Source organism: Juglans microcarpa x Juglans regia, chromosome 3S (genome assembly GCF_004785595.1).
Source record: "Juglans microcarpa x Juglans regia isolate MS1-56 chromosome 3S, Jm3101_v1.0, whole genome shotgun sequence".
Lineage (NCBI taxonomy): Eukaryota > Viridiplantae > Streptophyta > Magnoliopsida > Fagales > Juglandaceae > Juglans > Juglans microcarpa x Juglans regia.
Window position 1 is genome coordinate 19,103,335 of NC_054599.1, and position 16,630 is coordinate 19,119,964.

The following is a 16,630-nucleotide window of genomic DNA, read 5'->3' on the forward strand; positions in this document are numbered from 1 at the left end:
AGGGTTAAGGGCCCCAGGATTGATGAGAACTCCAGATTCTGAATTCCCAATATACATTTTCATTTTTCTGTTTGTTCTATCTCTTGTAAAACTTTCTTTTCTACGTTCCGAATTTCCTAATGTCTCATTACTCTACCTGGTTCTGACCCAGGTTCCTTGATGAAACTCCACTGAAGAGGGTCATGGAAAACAGTTGTATAATGCTTTATCTTCTTTCTTTTTTTGATAAGTAAGATAATGTATTATGTATGGTGCTTGATGCTTGATTTTCTTCCAGAGAATGCTATATTGCCTACTGCTTTTTACTCTGAACTACGAGCATTGACTTGCTCACATACTCTGGCCCCGTTTTCAGCCCACCACTTCTCAGTTTGTTCTGCTGTGAAATGTTTTCGGCTGTAGAAAAGCAAATAGACTTCAGCAAATTCAATCACAAGTTCAAAAGAAGAAAGTAAAAAAATACTACATGTGTGTGCTGTGCTAAAAGCATTATATTTATTGAGTTTTGTATAGGATTTTTTAATGATATCATACAAAAATTTGCCCAGAAAAGAGATGCGTGGGGATGAATATATGCATATAGAGTTAAGGCCTTTAACCATTGCTACAGCCTATAGGTCTCACAAGAAATAAGTATGCATGGGAGTGTTTGGAGAATTCAATCAAGAGATCCATTTGATAGTTGTAGAACAAAAAAAAAAAAAAAAAAATTTTGTCATCATCAATATTTTTCCCTTCAAAGTGATTCGGCCTATATTTTAACTTTTTTTGATTGATTTATCTGCAATAGCAACTAAAATGATTCTATTTGTGAAAGCAAGAACTATAGATATTTCTGGGTAGGTATTTTATATAAAAAGGGTAATATTGAATTTAGGAGTATATATTCATAGACTTTATCACTCAGAGAAAAAATATTCATATATTTCACTTTACATTATATTCATGAATTCCTGTTCTGCAGCAACAGAAGTACTAGGTCGAGGAAACTACCATGAGTTGAATTCCATATTAATTCCTATTGGAGCCATGGAAATGATACTAAAAACTCTTTTCCTTGTTTGTTTCACAGTGCAAAAAAGTAAATAAGTTAATGCAATTTAGCACCAAATACAATTAACTAGTTTTCTAAATATTTTAAATTCAACATGTCAATGAGACTAATAAGGAAAAAAAAATTGTCCACAAATGACTTAATCTAAAAGAACACTGACAAATTATCTAGGTATCAGGAAAAAATTGTCCAAATTCTTAGAAATGTAGTCCACCCTTTCATCAAGACATTCTATGACCCATTTTCAAATCAAGAGATTCAAGTGTAGACATCACCAAATTCTTGCAAAGAAGACCCATTTTATTAAACTGGGACCTGCCCCTTTTGCTTCCCCATGAGCTAGGCACAACCCACTCGAGCATCCCACCTGATCGTAAATGGTTCTAGTCCGGACTTGGTCTATGACAAACTGGGATGATTGATGGAGTTTGATACATATGGGAATTCAAGGAAGCTAGAGAAGGAAGAAAAAGATTAAGAACATGAAGCACATCACGAAAGTAATGGTAAAGGTGCAAGGTGCTGAGGGTTTCAATGGCATGGTGGGCAAGTGATTGCCAGAGAGAGAGAGAGAGAGAGAGAGAGAGAGAGAGTGAGAGAGAGTGCATACTAGTGGTTGCACCAGGGCAACAATGTCTCTCACATTGGAGGCTACAATGACATTAGTCAGGTTGGACTTAAAAGGGATTTGTGGCCCTGTGGGTGCAATGACAAAGGGAGGGCATTGCATGCTATTTATGAAAAATGGGTTTTAAAGCAATCGCAAAAGGCAATATTGTAGACACACACCAACAATCCCTCTCTCATGATAACACTTTGTGATTCGAACCAACAACCTCTAGCTTTCATACCACCTGTCGAATTATGAGCTGGCCAATCTATCTAAAAGCAATTGGTGTTAGGGAGACACATTCAAGTCTTTTATACAATTCTGCAATGCACCCCACAGGCCTATCTTTAGAGCTCTAGGAACTCTGAATAGTTCTTTGAATAATGAGTTACAAACAAAACATCAATCCCTCTTTGAGTTTGTATTGGAATTTTGATTCAAGTGAATAAACCTACTTTTTTCTTATTCTAAGACCGCTGGTTCTAGAACTTGGTGGTTAAATTCTACTACAGTGACGATGCTGTGGGAAGGTCCTGCAGAAAAACAGCTCGATGCCAGGATAATAAAAACTATCCATGTGGCTGAGAGCCCTCACAGTCCAGGCACCAACAAGTACCAGCAGAGGCCCAAGAAATTACCCGACCTTGTACATTTGTTACAATCATAATGGTATTGCTGAAACTTGCATGAACATGAATAACATCCCTTTTGATCATTTCTTTGCATGTTTCTGCAGTAGCATTCAAGTAATGCCCTTCAATTTCACCGGTTTCAGCCTCCGCTTTATAAATTGCTTCGGCACAAATGGAAATGGTCTCTCCAGCGCATAAATGGTTGGGAAATTACGTTCTCATCATATTTGGTAAAATGAAGCCCACTGTGGAGACATAGCCTATTACGGCTTCAGCTTCACTTTGGTGGGTCTCCGAGATCCTTTGGTTCACCTATGTTGTGTTGAAAGGATATCTATATGACCTGATATGATCTGCAGTCATGAGGAGGGGTATTGTAGATCCACTCCAATATTGATATAGTTAAAGTACATTGTTTGAATCCCAATTAACAATATGATTCATGAAGTCAGTACAAGAACAAAAGCATGGCCTAAACCTCTCTTCGAGTTGTAAAAATACTTACTATGGAGTCATATAATCTCATAGAATATATGCTTTAAATTTTTGTCGAGTACCTCATATACGATCCTACCAAATTTAATACACAAAGATGGCAAGTATAGATACCTGAAGCGAACGCGTTTCAGTTCAGTACCATCGCCTGAGGAGGACAAAGTTATGTAGACCCCTGGTTGATCATGTAACACCCAATCTTTTCTTTCAGTAGCTGGCTTGCTTGCAGTAGGAAATGTTTGGTTTGTCAAGTTGCCATTTGAATTGCTCTCTGGAGTGGCTCTGTTTGCATCATGGTGCACATTGGAGAGCTGGTTTAGAATATTGGAGGTGTTTCCAGCAATAATAGAGCCAGAATTAACACAAGTAAAAAATTCTTCCATCCGTCTTTCAGCCACTTCCTTCAACTATTAGACAATTAAAACATCCACATCATCAGACCATCAACTAGTTAATGGTGTAGTTGCAACTATAGTGGTATCCAATAAAATAAGCGAGCAAGAATGAGAAAGAGCAAAATGATAAACCTTTTATTTCGTTAAAAACGTATGGGGGGCACCACCATATTACACGGATGTGTATACCAAAATAAACCGTCTAATGATTAAAAGAAGATCAAGAATCTAAACGATTAGAAATATTAGAAAAAATGAGAGGTAATACACGCCTCTATCAACATATAAAGCGATTTGACCAACATATTCTTTAGCCCTTCCTTCGATATCTTGTGTTCTTCAAAGCATCTTGCATTCCACTCTCTCCATATGCTCCACACTAAATATAAAATAACCATCCTCCAAGTGGCTACCACTGATTGATTTCCCAATTGACCTCTCCAATAGTCTAACATCTCTATTATCCTTCTAGACATAACCCATTCTACGCCAAAAAGGCTTAAAATTACATTCACAATGCTCCTGTCACTTACCCAATGGAGAAAAAGGTGATCCATGGATTCCTCGCTCCTTGAAACACCAATAGATGACTATGACATTTCTCTTTAGGTTATAATACGTTTTCCAGGGCCACTGTCCACACAAAGAAACTTACTCTCAAAGGCACATTGACTTTTGAAATATTCTTCCATGAAAAATGGGAATTATATGAAGTAGATAATGTTTGATAATACCACCTAACTTCAGGCTTCCTTCTCTTAGAAGGGATTTACACAATACTATCTTCACCACCTTGTCTCAATCTGAGGGAGTACAGTAGTTCAAACAATACAGTTATAGATTACCTTTCGATCCTAAGCAGATTTAATCAAAAAATAAATTCCATTTAATAGTTCCATTGAAAACTTCATATTATTCCCTACCATGCCTCCTTACTACATGCAATACTTAATAACTTTGTAAAAGAGCTCTTTAGTGGTTGATCCCCACACCATAGGTCATGCCAAAATTGTATCTTTGCATCACCCCCCAAACGCCAACTCCATAAGGACCCACTACCTCCTTATAACACCATCTTCTACTCACGCTATCATATTTTGTTTTCACAACATGTCTCCATAAAGCTTCCCTCTCCGTAGAGTAACACCAAAACTACTTCCTGAATAGCGCGTTATTAATTTTTTTTTTAAGGAATAATGCGTTATTAAATTGAGCCAAACTTCTCACTCTCAAGATAGGCACAAATTTTATAGCATAATTTAAGGGGTTACTAACATAAATTCCATGCCTTGCCACTACATATTTCAAATCTGTCAATTAGTGGTTGTGAAGGGTTTCTGCCATTATGTTGGGCTCTTTGAACCATAGCAATATTATTGTTATTAGTGTGAGAAGGGTTTTTGCCAAACTGCTAGGCTCTTCAAAGCAGTATTACTGTTATTATCCAGCCCCTAATCATTTGTGTTTAGTGTGAGAAGGATTTTTCCCATAATGATGGTTCTTTGAACCATGGCAATATTATTGTTATTATCCAGCTCCTAATCATTTTGTGTTTAGTGGTTTGGCCAAACTGCTGGGATCTTCAAAGCAGTATTACTGTTATTATCCAGCCCCTAATCATTTTAGTGCTTAGTGTACACCACCAGTCATTTAGTCTTGAAAATAAATACTGAAACTTAAATCTTTAAAATTGATTGTAATAGTTTTAAGGGCACAAATATTCATGACTGTCTTGTATCCCTAGACAATTATGCATAGGTGTTGCTCTTGTATATGTCCCTTGTAATTGGGCTATGCCTACTTCTATCATCCATAAAATTCTTAATTAATGACCAAAAAAGTGCAATCTAACTTCAAATCTCGTTTTAATTGGTCTTAATTAACATCAATGCTACTTCAAGAGCCATATTTTCAAGAACTACTGGACCTCAACCTCATTTATACGTAAATCTAATGACCATGTTTGTGATTTTGTCTACCTTAGTTTCATGTTATCAAGAGAATTCACTAAATGATATTAATTTGTAATCAATCACTTTAAGATTTCATGTTACAACTGGTATTCAACACCCTTTTTGTAAATGTAGACAAGAATATATGTCATAAGTATGACTATATATGTTTAAATAAGTCATATATAACATAAGGCATATGAAGTGATGAGGACTCACGCTTGAACTGGGGATTTGATGGAGAATCTCCCCATCTACTGCATGCAAATTTATGTAGGTTCATCTTTACACTGATACATCAACTAACTAAATCAATGTCACCAACTTCTTTACACATGCCCACAACATCATATGCTGTACCTTGAGTCAAAACAATTAGATTAAATTAAGAGAAATGTTACATCTACAAAGAGATTCTACAAAAGTAAACCCACAAATTGACATAGCTTTGATATGTTAGATCTACTTTACAATAAAAGTAGCCTTACAATCTAACGTACCACATCAAGTCACATCAGTTTGTGGATTTAATTTTGTGAGATCTTTTTGTGGCTAAAATATTTCTTTTAAATTAATGACGACCAATCTGCTCTTCCACATTGATTCTAAACATGATCTGATATTTGTTTAAACATTCCACGAGTTACAATGGAAACATGTATGTCAAATGAGTTTACTTGACCATAAGGTAATCTTGCCAAGATTTTGTACTCACCACATGCTGGCTAGAGTCACACAAACTAAGTATATTCCACATATATGACACTGGTGGAATTCAACTTAATCCTAACACAAGCAAGGAACCTAGTCATCCAGACCATGCACCTCAACTTTGTTTTGTGTTGGTAGTATGATGTTAAAGACCCAACTATTGATGCAAAAATCCTAGAACTGTTGGATACTAATTGGGTTAAACCTTTAACCCTCAGGATCATAACATTCCACCACACTTCCGAATCCAACGTCCACGGCAGCCCACTCTATCGACATTGACCCGGTGCTAACCCTTTTCTTTTTGGCAGCTTCACTCATCTATTAGTATTCAATGACTCAACACTATGCCCATACAAAGTACCAAGACATTTTAATCCAGTTTATAGGTTGCCCTCTCTGTGACTTGAACCCATGACGTGGTCCCTACTCTAATACCAAAATGTCACGTTGTGTAGATGTTGATCGGGTGATGGGTTTGTGAACTGGTAAAGTGCAAGGATCGTTCTTGCGCAATTTCCTTGTGGTCAGAATTTCTATAGGGTACTTTGAGGGATCCTAGGCCTCCTTAATTTGGTTTAGTTCGAGAAAAACCACAACTCTAAATCAACATAAGGTTGAAGATAATACTGATGAGATAATATTCATTCTTGGCCTTAAGCTATTAAATAGCCGAACAACCTTTACAACAATAGCACATCTCTCAATTAAGGAAAGCAAAATATACGTGAATAATTTAGGCCATAGTTATTGAAAAGGAAAGACAACAAAAATCAAATAAGGCAGCTGGCCGAATTCTCTAGATCCTTTCTCCTAGTCTCCAAGTTCGTTGAGTCCCTAACAGCTCCTCATTCCTTAAAAATTTACTTGTCCTCAAGGAAAAAATATGGGAATCGTGCCTTGAAATCAGCTAGATTTTCCCATGTGGCATCTGAAGGTGATAAGTTCTGCCAGTGAATAAGAATTTCGGCAACCCCTTGACATTTCTAGTTTCTAAAATTGCTTGAGGTGATGGATGTAGGGTGGACTCTTCGGTTATGGAAGGCAGCGTGGGAGAAACAATATCTTGATCTCCAACCCTTTTGTTAGGAGTGAAACATGGAAAACTGGATGGAGTTTGGACTCTGAAGGAAGTTCCAACTTATAAGGAACCTTCCTAATTTTGGATAGAATTTTATAGGGGCCGAAAACTTGGGGCTGAGCTTGAGATTTTTCCATTGGGCTAGAGATAATTGGCGATATGGACGCAGCTTGAGATACACGAATTCACCAACTTGGAAATTTTTCTCCTTATGCTTCGTGTCATAAAATATTTTCATCCTTCCTTGCGTCACCTTCAAATTAATTTTTGCTTCTTTAATAACCACATCTCTCTCAAGATGAAAATTTTCAATTGATTCCACACGTGTAGTGCCATGGACATAGGCAATAAGCCCAAGGAGTGGGCGGTTTGGCTTCCATGGGTGGAATATTTCTATGATACTAGCATTCATTCATCTACAAAAAAAATCCCCTTCGAGATTGTTTATGGCCGGAGCCCCCCACTCTACTCGCCTATGTCCATGGCATTACATGTGTGGAATCAATTGAGAAATTCCTTCTTGAGAGAGATGTGGTTATTAGAGAAGCAAAAAATAATTTGAAGGTGGCGCAAGGAAGGATGAAAATATTTTATGATGCAAAGCATACGGAGAAAAATTTCCAAGTTGGTGAATTCATGTATCTCAAGCTGCGTCCATATCGCCAATTATCTCTAGCCCAATGGAAGAATCTCAAGCTCAGCCCCAAGTTTTTCGGCCCCTATAAAATTCTATCCAGAATTGGGGAGGCTGCTTTTAAGTTGGAACTTCATTCAGAGTCCAAACTCCTTCCTGTTTTCCATGTTTCACTCCTTAAAAAAATGATTGGAGATCAAGGTATTGTTTCTCCTATGCTACCCCACATCCATTACCTCAAGCAATTTTGGAAACTAGAAATGTCAAGGGGGTTGCCGAAATTATTGTTCACTGGCAGAACTTATCACCTTCGGATGCCACATAGAAAATTCTAGTCGATTTCAAGGCACGATTCCCATATTTTTCCCTTGAGGACAAGGAAATTTTTATGGAAGGAGGAGCTGTTAGGGACTCAACGAATTTGGACACACATGGAGACTAGGAGAAAGGAATTCGGCCAGCTGCCTTATTTGATTTCTTCTGATTTGTTGTCTTTCCTTTGCAATAACTCTGGCCTAAATTATTCACGTATATTTTTCTTTCCTTAATTGAGAGATGTGCTATTGTTGTAGAGGTTGTTCGACTATTTAATAGCTTGAGGCCAAGAATGAATATTATCCCATAAGTATTATCTTCAACCTTGTGTTCATTTGGAGTTGTGGTTTTCCTCGAATTAAACCAAATTAAGGAGGCCTAGGATCCCTTGAAGTGTCCTATAGAAATTATCACCATAGGTAAATTATGCAAGCATGATCCTTGCGCTTTACCAGTTCACAAAACCGTCATCCGATCAATATCTATGCAACGTGACATATGACAATTAGGATCCTTCAATTAGCTTATGAAGGAACAGAATATATTTACAATACGATCGCTATGCTGTGAGATGAATTATGGAAGTATGCTGCCTCACCAAGCCAATCAAAGCCCAATCAAAGCTTCGCCACTCGTAGATTGGAAGTTCAAAAATCAAACCTACTTAAATTTATCATTGAATTCATATGTCGAAAATCACAGAGACAGTCTTTCAAATCCCATAACAGAGCAATTGAAAATCAAACTTGTAGGTAATACTAAAAAAAGAAATAAGCACAAAACTATTAGAAAGATCTTACCTGAGCAGTAAGAGACTCAACAACATCATTCGCAAATTTGCATTTTTCAGCTTCATTTACTGCAATGGCAGTGACCTCTTTCAACTGTTTTATTGTTCTATCAAGTTCAGCTTTAAGGTGTTGGGATTTGCTCGTAAGATCTTCCACCTATTAAGTTCATTCAATTGTTGTTTAGTATGTTACCCTCACTTCAATAATTATAAAGTAAACAACTAAAAGTCCTATCAATTAAATAGTGATTTACAAATTTGATACAACAAAACTCCTGGAAAACAGGCCATTAGAGGCCCTGTATAATAAATGCAGATTGAACTTATATACATTTTAAATTATATTAAAATAAGTAAACAATAAAACATTATGAAACCCATTTATTCTTATCCAATTTGTACCACCTTATTTCTTTCCTTGTTTCAGATGTGGCATGCAGGTATTAAGCTCAAAATTCCTTTCAAGCTCTCAAACTCAAAACCAAATGGGCTCTTACATGGTAATTAAGAAATTCCAGAACTCCATGTGCCACTTGGAACTTCAACTTGTGAAGTTCACGTGTCACATACTTCATCTTCATACTTGTGTGTGTACACATGTCACGGGTTTTGCTTGTACATCGTTAATAGTACATGGTCATATCAATTTGTGACTACATTTTAAGATATATATTTTGGTCTTCTCCTAAAAATACACCATGCAACACCTTATTTTTCATTGAAAAACCTGAAGCTTTAACAAGAGATGGCATGGTTTTGTAGCTATAAAACCAAAACACGCATTGATGGTATATGGATCTCCATATAGGGAAAGAGCCCAACCAATTCATACTACTTTAACCAAATGGTCTCCAAAAATAGGCAAGGTAAGAGTCCTATAGTGGACTCGTGATGTAGAAGTCCATCAAAGTAACATATATCCACTACTAATAAAAAAGTAAATTTAGTAATCAGATAAGATTTCATAACTTGTTCTTTGACTATATTAATTTGTCACTAAAAAACTATTTCAGAAACAAGAGGCTTTAATAATTGCCTGTGATAACATGTTTGTAACTTTGTAAATTTTGAGGATATAACTTCTAATTATCTCCATATTTGGATTAAACAAGAGGAAGCTTTACCAAATATTTGCAGTCATAAATAAACTATTTGGATGGGGCATGGAGGAACTCATTTATCACATTTAAAGTAATAAAAAAGGGTTGTAAATATATGCATGCATGAGACAGGAAAATAAATTATAGTCACCAAAGGGTTTCAATAGGCTTACCTAGGCCCTTAAGATGATTTCTTGACTTAAAATATCATTTCTATTTTTGGGATAGCCAATAATTTATTCAGAAAACCTAGCTGGGCTTGAGTTTTCTGAAACAGGAGATGTTGATTGAGAAGTTGTGCCGGCTTCTCTAGAGTCAGGGAGGGAAACTGATAACACTCCCTTTGAAGTTCCAACAAGAGAACGTGATTTTAAAGAGCACACACCACCGAACAGAAGTTTTCCATTCAGAGTGGGGAAGACACGGTTATCATGCAATTCCACTTTCATGTTGGGCTTTGAATGCTTACTTTCCCATTGAATGCCTGAGCCAAAAGATGACCTTCTAGGGAGTGTTGACAGTAGTTTAGGACCATGACTCTCTTTATCGTCCATTTCATTATATCTAAGAGACATTTGCACTTTTGGCTTTAGGAGTTTGCTGAGGAAAACTAGATTCCATGGCCTTCAGTTTTGTATAACAAACATCACACACTCGATATAGCTTGTTCATATTAGGAGCTAAAGAAGCTTTCAAAGATTTCTTACTATTGCATGCTTTGCAAAAGACTAACCCACAATTGTAACAGTTGTAACGTTTTCTTCTGAAGCCAAAAGCATTATGACAACCAGAGCATACAGAATGGTCAGCACGAGATACCCATTTATGAAGACATACAACAGCTGTAAAGTTTGAACCACACACTACACTCTTTACTTGCTTATCCTTTAAATAATGGACAAGTGTAGGTGTATTTCTATGATCATAGTCATCGTGGCCTAATTGTCCATTTGATCCTTTTCCCCAAGTATAAACCTCTGTTTCAGAAGTCAGAACTGCAACATGATATGAACCACATGCAATCTCATCAATAAAACTATCAGCAATTTTACCTTCTATGCGACTGGGAGCTTTTCCATCAGCTACTGGACTTCCCAGCTGTCCATATGCAGTACTACCCATTGTGAATACTTGTCCTGAGGTTGTCAGAACAACTGTGAGATTATGACCACAGGCTACTTGACTGATACTTTCATTAGCTAATGCAGTTACACACTCAGGAAGTAGTCTAGGTTCTACGTCACCATGTCCAAGTCGACCTTTATCTCCATTCCCCCAGGTGAACAGCTTTCCAAATGAAGAGTGACAAGAACATTCAGAAACGGATGACTTATTCTTCAGTTCAACAACCGCAGCAGTGTGCCAAACACCACAAGCAACCTTAGTACTTCGTTGTTCTTTCAAAGTTTCCACTTCCCGGGGAATACTTGTGCTACTTTGATCTCCATGGCCTAGGGAACCAAAAGATCCATCTCCAAATGTAAACAACTGGCCAGCTAATGTCACAAAAGCTGTATGCCAAGGTCCACAAGCGATATGTGATACATGTATATCATCCACGAGACCACTTACTTTTTTAGGAATCCAATGACTAACTTCACTCCCAAGCCCAAGCAGACCAGAGTTGCAAGTACCATCACCCCATGTATAAAGTTCCCCTGAAATTGTGACAGCACAAGTGTGATACTCCTCACAAGCTACAAATTCAATGTTCACGCCATTAAGAGCATCAATGAGCTTTGGGTGGGAAACATCTGCTTCTAAACCATGCCCAAGCCTGCCCCCTGACTCCTCTCCCCAGCTAAAGATCTCCCCTTGTTTTGTGACTAGCACAGCATGTCTACCACCACAAGCAATATTATGAACATCTAGAACTACTTTTGATTCCAATGCCTTGGGGAGAAGGGCATCCATCATGCAACTATATGAACTCCCAACTCTATGCACTCCACCGCCACGCATTCCATTAGCAACACCTTCTCCCCAAATGAAAACATCACCCGAGGCACCTAAATCATTATAACCAGATCCATGGCTCGATGAGCTCACAACACTAGATAAACTAGCTCGAGATGTCTGTGCTACTGAGTTTTGACCATTTGAGTTGTCTACAGATGCCAATAAAAATGTGGATTTAGCAAATGATTCATGTCGATAGTATTCCTTAATGGCTGCAGTAAATGATATTATGTCACCGAATGCCTTTCCCAATGTAGTTTGTGGAAAATTCTCAGAAGGAACCCCTTCATTATCTCCTGAATCCTGTTGCAATTAAACAAATAGAATGACCCAAGCAAAAAAAAATGTCGATGTTTAATTGGTTATCAGAACTCTATAAAAACTGAAGACACAAAAAGTAAGTGATACTGACAAATGGTGCAATAGATGGAGAATTTCTTTCTGTACGAGCATGTGGACTATCTGATGATACACTGTCACATCTTGAATCGCTTCTCCGTTTTTGGTAGTTCCCTCGAGTAATCAATGCCTTAAAACCAACAAACCATACTTCAGCTTCGTCCTTGTCTTTACAAATCTGTCCATCAAATGGTAATGGGTGAATCAAATTGACAGGTTACATCCTGGATTTTCTTTTTAATTATCCGTTATCATTGTTGTTCTTATTAGTACTATTGTTATTATTATTTACAAATTGACAGGTGAACTATGAGCAACTAAGTTCATTACAAAACATCAGCATTGAAGCAAACTTGATTTAATGATTTCCATGTTTCACTGCCATACTTCAGTTAACCAAGCTCCGATAAGAAAAAAGAGACCATGGAAACTCACTCACCAAATCCAAGGACCTATCATTGCATATAAGTGAAAATGATTGGTATTCCTTCTCAGGTTGAGGATACCGCTGAAAGATTGCCTGAAAGAGAAATCCATTATTATATTTATCTAGAGTTTTAGAACTAAGGATAATCAAATGATCAAACAGAATGACTATGTAATGTAAATAAAGAAAAAGAGCAACGAAATACAAATACAAGGATTCTAACTAAGCCTTTATAAATTTAATTGTCAAATATAAACTTCAACTAGAACATTCTTTTGAACTTATGCATAATTTGTGGGAATATTGATCGAAGATCTAGGGATTATACAAACTAACAGTACGCTGTCCAGGAATAATCCTTGAAACATGACTTAGTTTAAGTTGTTTCTCTTCTTTTCCAGAGTACCACATCAATATAGATTCATCCTGAAAAAACACCAATCACCTGAGCAAATGCAAGGAAATGAAGCTTTTTCATTCATTACTTATGTTCCATATAGGAAAATCGAGTATATTAAGGACCTAAAATTGGATGTCTGAATGATGGAGATCTATAACCTGCTGAGCTCAAACCATAAACAAGAGATGAGTGACATCATATTTGGATTTCTAGCAGCAAAACTTCAGGCTTGCTTAGTCATGATGAAACCCTCAACTGGTAATTTGAATTATCCGAGAGAGGGTCTTAGTATTATTTATCCATTCTATGGGATTGACCTACACCTTTTGCTAGGTCTAAGCAAAACTCAGTATTGGCTCACAGCCAAGAATACAGAGTCTTTAATGTGTGAAATTTCCTTTTCAACTTCACAAAGAAATTGGACAGGATTGAACGGTAAAATTGAGAAATTCAATCGGAGGTGTTTGTCAGATTTTAGACTTCCTGCCATCAGCATAAAAAAATGAAGTTTTCCCAAGAAACCGTTATCAAATTCCTGCTACATTGGTTATCTGGTTTGAAATTGTTAGACATGGATGTCTCACATGAAGTGGAGGCTCTACTTTAGTCAGTATATTTTAATTTTATTCATACAAAAGACAAGATAAGAAATTTGTGCTTGAAGTTTTGTTCTTTCTTGGGTAACTATTGGGTAACTAAACCATTATATTCCTCAGGAAAGAAAAAAATATATAAACCTCTAAACTTATTCTGTTTTAATGAAATTTTCTCAATGTTCATTTACATAGAATTCTTTAACTCAGTTCATATACTAAACCCATATTGAGGTTTTGGGATCCCCTCTTGTTGGGTGCAGTACTTACAAATGCAGATGTTTTCAGGAAATGGAACAATGCCAACAAAACTTACATCAGAAAGCTGAAATGGGCAGAATTTTGGCTTCCCCCTGCGTCCATACTTTAGTAGGCGTGCCCCTTTTTTAAGTGCTGCAATGGCCTGTATTTAAAACATAAAATAAAAGTCACTACGGGAGCTCTTAGTGCTTTCATACAAGAGCATAATCCTTTGACAACAAGAACAAAATGTAAGAAGGGAAACGACTACTTCATTGTTGAACATCCTATTTAGATAGTAACATTTATGAAAAAAAAAAAGATAGTAACATTTATCATCCACTTCACTTCCCACAAGACAACAGCTTAAACATGTATACCATCAAAAGGATAATTAATAAATCAAAATAACGCAGCGAAGGATGCAAAACTACTCAATAACCGACTGATTGATGTTTATTCTTTCCCAAAAGTAAAAAGGAAAACAGAGGTTATCATTGAATGCCTCAAATAAGACAGTTTCACATTCTACGTGCAACAAGTTGATATCTCCAGAATGAGCGTAGACAGACCACACAGAGTAATCATTTTCTTTAAGTGTACCACACACAAGCGTTGTGATATCAAACTACCAACTGTAATCACTTTTTTAAGTTTACCGCACACGAGTTGTGATATCAAACTACAGACTGCAGCTGAACTACTCGTATACTTATCATAAAATTTCTTTTCATGAATCATCATTACACCGAAGCATAAGATCAAAGCCCAAGAAAGCGAATTAATAAACCTGCTCGATGTCCTTCTCGGTGAGACCACCTCTCTGTGTATCAGTCATTCAAGTTGCAATTCCAGGTGCTGCCGAGTTACAGACCTAATGCCCATTTCAACAACAGTCCCAAATATTTCGAACACGATAAGTCGCTTTGCGACGTCGTCCCATGTACGAGCGCACTACACTGAACGAGGTAATCATATTCTGTGCTAAGATTGTGAAAAAGAAGACAAATATCTTATCTACCAAATAACCGAAAATTGGTCTCGAAACCGGATATCGCAGCCAGTGAACTATGCCTAAAGGCTTAGAAGTCCCACAACAACCACAAACCAAACCACAAATGCAGAGCTTCTACAATATTCCGAGCTCCAAAACAGCCCAAGACGCTTTCCAGAATGCCAAAGTAACCCTAAAAACCCATAAAACACAATCGAAGTCTTTAAACTCTCGGATTTTCGCGCATTTCCGACATGAAAACACCATTTGAAACCCAGATAAGCGCGGATTTACGCAATGGTGATTGAGCTAACCTACACTTTGAGAATTTTCAGATAAATTAGACGAATGTTAACCGTTTTCGAACAAATTAGGCTATCCGAGTTCAAAAAAGAAAATGTGGAATCCAGCGCTCCGATCCGGGGAGATTACGGTGTCGCTGAGGTCATCAACGTCGTGGATTCTGTCAATGTACATGCTTTTCAACGCGAATTAGCAGAGCTATGAGGATCGTTAACGTGCGCCGTAACCTGCGCCTCTCTCTCTCTCTCCTTTCGGTTGTTTGAAATTTGTTTAAAAATATTTTTAATATTGCCAGAGAATTTAGCGCTCTCTCTCTCACTCCAACGATGGTTTGTTTGTTTTGTTTTGTGCCGTACGATGCCACGTCATCAATTGAAATCTTCATGACGAAGACGGTTGCTTTTGTCCTCAACTGGAATCACCGGATGGAGCCGGGTATCAATTATGTTTTACGTTTTAATAGCATTATCAATGATATATATAAATTTACAAGATATTTTAACCAATAATAAAATGTGTTAAACATTAGTTTATCTATAAATCCTTCGTATCATAAAGAAAGAGGAAAAAATAATATAATTATGAAAGACATAAAGAAAGAGGAAAAAAGAAAACAAGAATTAAAACACTTTTACATCAATAAATTAAGAGTGTAAAGTACGTTTGGTTACCAAATACATCTCAACTCATTATTATAATTTTTTTAAATTTTAATGTAAAATATAATAAATAATTTAATTTTTTTAAATTTTAAAATAATAATAATATTATAATAATATTTTATTATCGCAACTCAATCCAATTCAATATTCAAATATAATTAAATCACTTGGCTAACCAACTATACCCGAACCCGCATTTGGGTTTATAATGCAGTCCGAATACCAATCTAAGTTTAACCCAATGAGAATCTGGAAGGATATTCGATTGTCAAAATCCACTTATTTTATTATCCGTGTTGTAATTGGATATTCGAATTTGTCAAAAATTCATTTTAAAGAAGACTATAAATACAAAAAGACGTTGTTTTGAAGATCAAAATGATGCCATTTTATCTACAAAGTAAAATCATTTTAAAATGTAAAACTCAGTTACGATTACAGGGTATTAATCACGAACCCACAATATATAACACATAATAATGTTAGCTATTTTTGATTGCCCCTATACATATATATATATATATATATCTATTAATATAGTGTTTGGTAATAGTCAAAGGAAGAGAGCATTAGCATTAACAGAAAAAAGTTAGTTCTAATTATTAGTTAGTTAGAGCTAAATGCTAATTGATTTAGTCAGTAGCTGTCATTAGCAATCAGTTTTGTTAATTAGCTAGTTTGTTCATGAAGAACTTTAGTACTCAGTTACTGTCTGTATAAACCATTGCACGTATTCATTTCATACAAAATACAGAGCTAATGACAACCTTTAACTAAACTACTTCTAAGTAATTAAAACTAATCCATTTCCGTTAATTATAATTTAAAAATGGATATTTAATATTGAGAGAAACAGAAAACAAAAATGGGAGAAGATGAGTTAA

At 36.3% G+C, this 16,630-nt stretch overlaps 1 pseudogene; it reads right to left on the reverse strand.

Annotated features, from left to right (window-relative positions):
- On the reverse strand, positions 1–15,326 carry LOC121257878 (annotated as a pseudogene).
- Positions 15,327–16,630: the final 1,304 nt, after the last annotated feature.